This window comes from Labrus mixtus, chromosome 6, assembly GCF_963584025.1.
Source record: "Labrus mixtus chromosome 6, fLabMix1.1, whole genome shotgun sequence".
Classification (NCBI taxonomy): domain Eukaryota; kingdom Metazoa; phylum Chordata; class Actinopteri; order Labriformes; family Labridae; genus Labrus; species Labrus mixtus.
In genome coordinates, this window is record NC_083617.1 from 32,779,874 (window position 1) to 32,784,873 (window position 5,000).

The 5,000-nt window shown below is 42.0% G+C and overlaps 1 pseudogene; it reads right to left on the reverse strand.

Moving 5' to 3' along the window:
• Window positions 1-4,904: 4,904 nt before the first annotated feature.
• LOC132976642 (5S ribosomal RNA) overlaps window positions 4,905-5,000 on the reverse strand; it is a 109-nt pseudogene continuing 13 nt past the window's right edge.

Here is a 5,000-nt window from a genome sequence, read left to right on the forward strand (position 1 = left end):
CTCTCAATCACATCCTTTCTGCACACACACCCTTTATTTTTTAAACCCCTCACCACCATTTGTAAATCAAAATCCCCCCCCACAGTTCAGTAAATCCCTTATTCTAATATATCCCGCTTTCGACATAGCTTCACACTTAATTACCCTCTCCCCATTTTTAAAATACGGGCTCGAGAGGAAGGGCAGTCGTAGCACTGACCCTCTCGTTCCGCACTCTGGTACAGTCCAGGATGAAACCTGATACCACGCACTGAGTACTTCCTGGAAAAACCGTGGCAAGTGTTTAAATGAATCCGGGTTATTGATCTGGTACAGGTTGTCCTCGTTGTAGAGTCCAAAACTGCACAGATATTGTTTGAAGTGGTTTTTCCAAACTACGTTCCGGTTCTGGTCCATAAATTTGCCTATCAATTTGACTCTTAGTGCTACTTTTTTTGTAAGTAAATCAATCAAAGCTAGCCCCCCCTGATCTTTAGCCCCTATTATTGTTTTGTGAGCTATACTCGCTGCTTTGTTTTTCCAAATAAAGTCCCTAATGGTCTTTGAAATCTCCTTAAAGGCCCAGTCCGGAAGCGTACAAGTACTCAGCGCATGATTCACTTTGGACAACACGAGAGCATTTGTTACGGCTACCCTTCCTCTCAACAATAGACCCCTCGCTTTCCACAAATTCAATGTTTTTTTAATTTTACCCACCACCTCTTTCCATGTTACATCATCACATTCATTCTCATTTTTCCCCATATTCACTCCCAACACTTTTCTTCTCTCACACACCGTTTTAAATCCCCACTTATTAACTAGATTGGATTCCTTACCTAGTAACATAATTTCTGACTTATTTTCATTTACTTTTGCCCCAGATGCTCTTTCATAAGTTTGTACATGTTTTAATATCAATTCTATATCCTCCTCTCCTTTTACCATTATATTCACGTCATCTGCATACTGTATTATTTTTACGTTTTCCTTACCTATACCTTTTATGTTTACGTCTTCCGATATCAGTGCTGCCAGCGGCTCTGCTACCAAGCTGTACAACAGCGCTGACATCGGACATCCTTGTCTCACTGACCTTGATATTTTAAAAGAATCAGTTAGTTCCCCGTTACATTTTATCTTGCTTTCCGCTCCTGTATACAACATATTTATCCATTCTCTCATTCTCTCCCCGAATCCAAACTTCTCTAACACCTTCCCCATGAACCCGTGATCTACTCTGTCAAAAGCTTTATTTAAATCAATCCCTAGCCATATTCCCCCCTCCCCTTCCATATCCCTGACCGTCTGTTTTATTGAAATGATTGAGTCTGCTATGTCTCTGTTTGGTATACTGTATGATTGTGTTTGTTCTATGATTGTTCCTATTACCTCCCTGATTCTATTGGCTATTGTTTTCGCTATGATTTTGTAGTCTGTGTTGAGTAGGCTGATTGGTCTGTAGTTGTCCAGATTTTTATTGTCCCCCTTGTTTTTGTAAAAAATAGTAACCACCCCTTCCCCTAAACTTTTTGGTATATGTTTCACTTTTTCCATATATTTACTCAATTTGTTCACCAAGGGCACCAGCTGCTCTTTGAAAGCTTGGTAGAATTCCGCAGTTAGGCCATCGCTCTCAGGACTTTTGTTTTTGTTTAACCCCTCTAAAGCACTTCTGATTTCTCCCTCTGTAAACTCACAATCACACCACATTTTATCGTCCTCGCTTATTTTTTTCTTTAACGCACCCAAAGCTCTGTTCACACTCACGCTATCACACTCCTGTCTCGAAAACAGGCTTTCATAATAGCCCTTTACTATTTCTAAAATTCCCTTTTTATCTGTCACACTTTTACCTGCTTCATTTAATAATTCGTTTATTTCTGTTCTTTTTTGTTTTTGTTTTTCCAGACCTAAAAAAAAGGCTGTACTCCTCTCCCCCTCATACATATATTGTATTTTACTCCTAATGGCTGCACCCCTACTCTTTTTAAGTTCAATCACTCCCAACTGTTCTTTTAAATGTATGTATTTTTCGACATCTACATTATCTACACTGTCAAGCGATGCTATTTCCTCACTTAGTTGTTTTCTCAAATTCTCTTCCTTTCTATTTTCTCTCCACTTTTTCTCTTTACTATAATTGATACACTTTTTTTTAATTCTGACTTTTACACTATCCCACCACACATTCATATCTTCACTCTCATTCCACTCATATCCCACATCATTCAACAATCTTTCCATACTTTTCACAAACATTCCATCATCCAGCAAGCTTGCATTAAAGCACCATATCCCTCCTTTACGTACATTCGTTTCTTTTCTAAACGTGATTTCTATTCCAGCGTGATCGCTCCACATATTAGTTTTATATTCAACTTCTTTAATCCACCTCACTACCTCGCATGTCACCAAAGCATAATCTATTCTAGATTGTTTTAATCTATTCAGTACAATTTGTCTCCTGGAGAACACCCTCTCCCATGGATGTAGCAATCTCCAAATATCAATGCATTGTTTCGTTATCATTATATCTTTAAGTGTCCCCCTGCTCACATCCCCCTTAAACACATTATTTTTTGACACATCGGTGGGTGTCATCGCCACATTAAAGTCACCGATTATTATACAATTCCTTTCCCACCATTTGCTTATTGCAATAAAGAACGTTTTCCTTTCTTTTTCTCCATTCGGTGCATATATATTTATGATTCTTATATTTTTCGTTTCATACACACAGTCTATTACTATTATTCTTCCTTCTTTGTCCCCATAAATCAAATTTACCCCTGTTACCCGACCCGTTTTGACTAAAACCGCCACTCCTCTCGCCCTCGACGTGCCATTGGAGCAGAAAATATGGCCCACAAAGTCTTTTTTTATGTCTTCCACCAGGGAATCATCCCACCTGGTCTCCTGCAGGCACAAAACGTCATTCTGCAAGGAAAGAATCGCATGTCTTTTTTCTTTGTTCCTTAGTCCATTCACGTTTATCGAAAATAAATTAAAGGCCATTATCATAAAAATAAAAACAAAAAAAACGGATTTACAGGGGTTATTGTCAGTCATTATTTGTCCTTACATTTCAATTTTTTCACCAACTTTTTTCGTTGTCCAAGACTTAGTCTTTTTTGCGCACTCGCCAGTTCACTCACATCCATTTCGCTGTCCGTTTCATTGGGACTGGTGCTTTTACCCGTATTATTTAGCGTGATTTTTCTCCCTCCCGCCTGTCCAACACCACTCTCAGGCATCTCCCTCCCCTCTGTGCTCATGCTTACCCCCGGGTCTTCTGCCACGTCCCTTCCGTCTCCTTTTTTCCCTCTCTCGCTCGTTTTTCGCTGCTTCTGCTGTCCTCCCTCTCCAGCCAGCTCCGGCGTCTCCAGCTCGCACTCTGACGCCCGTTCTCCTCCGCTCTCTCCGCTCTGCTCCATTTCTCCGTCACTGTTCTCGTCTTCTCTGATCTCCTTCCTGCTTGCTCCGATCACCTCCTTCTCCTCCGCCTCCTCCTCGTACACCTCCTCCGCCTCGTCTTCATCCTCGTACACCTCCTCCACCTCGTTCTTGCTTTCCTCTCCGTTCACACACTCACATTCATTTTCTCTTTTTTTACAGTTTGTGCATTTTGTGCTGTTCGCGCTGCACTCTCGCGCAAAGTGTCCCTGCACCCCACAGTTGTGGCACATAAATTCTGGACACTCTCTCAGGATGTGTCCCGGCTGGATGCACATCCTGCACACTTTTTGTTGTCTATCATGTATTACTCTAAAGTATTCGTTCCCCATCACAGTGTTAAACTTTGTGGAGTAAGGGAGTGACTGTACCTGGTCATTAAATCTGACCCGGACAAACCTCGTTCCGTCAGCTATCATTGTTCCAGGCCACATTCTGCGTTTTATTGGTGATGTCGGTTTCACTCCCCATCCCGTCAGCTTCCAAACTATTTCTTCATCTGTGATATACGCTGGCAGGTTTAAAAAAGACACCACCAGCTCATCATTATTTAGTTCTCTCGCCACGACTCTGGTCTCTCCGATTTTAAATCCATCCAGCAGCCTTTCCTTTCCTTTAATGTTGCTCACCGTCACCTCCAGTTTTTCAGGTCCCAGGGTTCTGCACGCCAGCAGGCCCCCACAGATCATTTTTATGTTGCTCATGACGTGATTTAGAGGAACTTTGTCTCCCACCATTTCAATGTTTAGTGTTAGTTTTCTCTCAAAAGACACTTTTGCTTCCTCTTTTTCTGCTCTCTCGCCACCTCTCCCATTCTCTGCATGCGGAGCAATCAGCCCGCCGCTCCTCTCTCTTCCTCTCTCTCCGTCATCCATTCCGTTCCCTGTTTCATTTGCCGTTTTCATCCGTCCTTTTTGTCCGTCGTTCTTCTCGTTGTCGTTTAATCCATTCCTTTGTTTCAGTGCCATGTTTGTTTGTTCACGTTGTTGTCCGTTCTCTTTTCCTTTTTCCATCTCTCCAGTCCGTGGTCCTGTCATCTTTGTGATCCGTCCGTGTGAGTTTGCTCGCGACATACGAGCAAACATTCACAAAAAACAAAAATTCTTCACAAAATTGTGGAAAAAAAACAGGAAAAAAAAGTGAAAAGAAAAACGATCCCCCTAACAGTCAGTGACTGCTGGGGGACATTCACTCACAATCTGAGGTATTTAAATAAATCCAAAGCGCATCCAAAAAACAAACAAATTAGTCCAGCTGTCCTGCTCAGTACTGACACGTCAGCTCTCCTTCAGCACCACACAAACTCTGACAGCAAAAGGGGCGTGTTCAGGGTGGTATGGCCGTAAGCCATTATTGTGTGCAGACATGGGCCTTTTAAAGATGTCATGCCCTTGATTCTGGCTGAATTTTTGGATATGTGAATATGTCTCTCTATGATAAAAAAAAACATATGTTCAAAAAAATGAAAAAGCTTACAGCACCCGGTATTCCCAGGCGGTCTCCCATCCAAGTACTAACCAGGCCAGACCCTGCTTAGCTTCCGAGATCGGGCGTGTTCAGGGTGG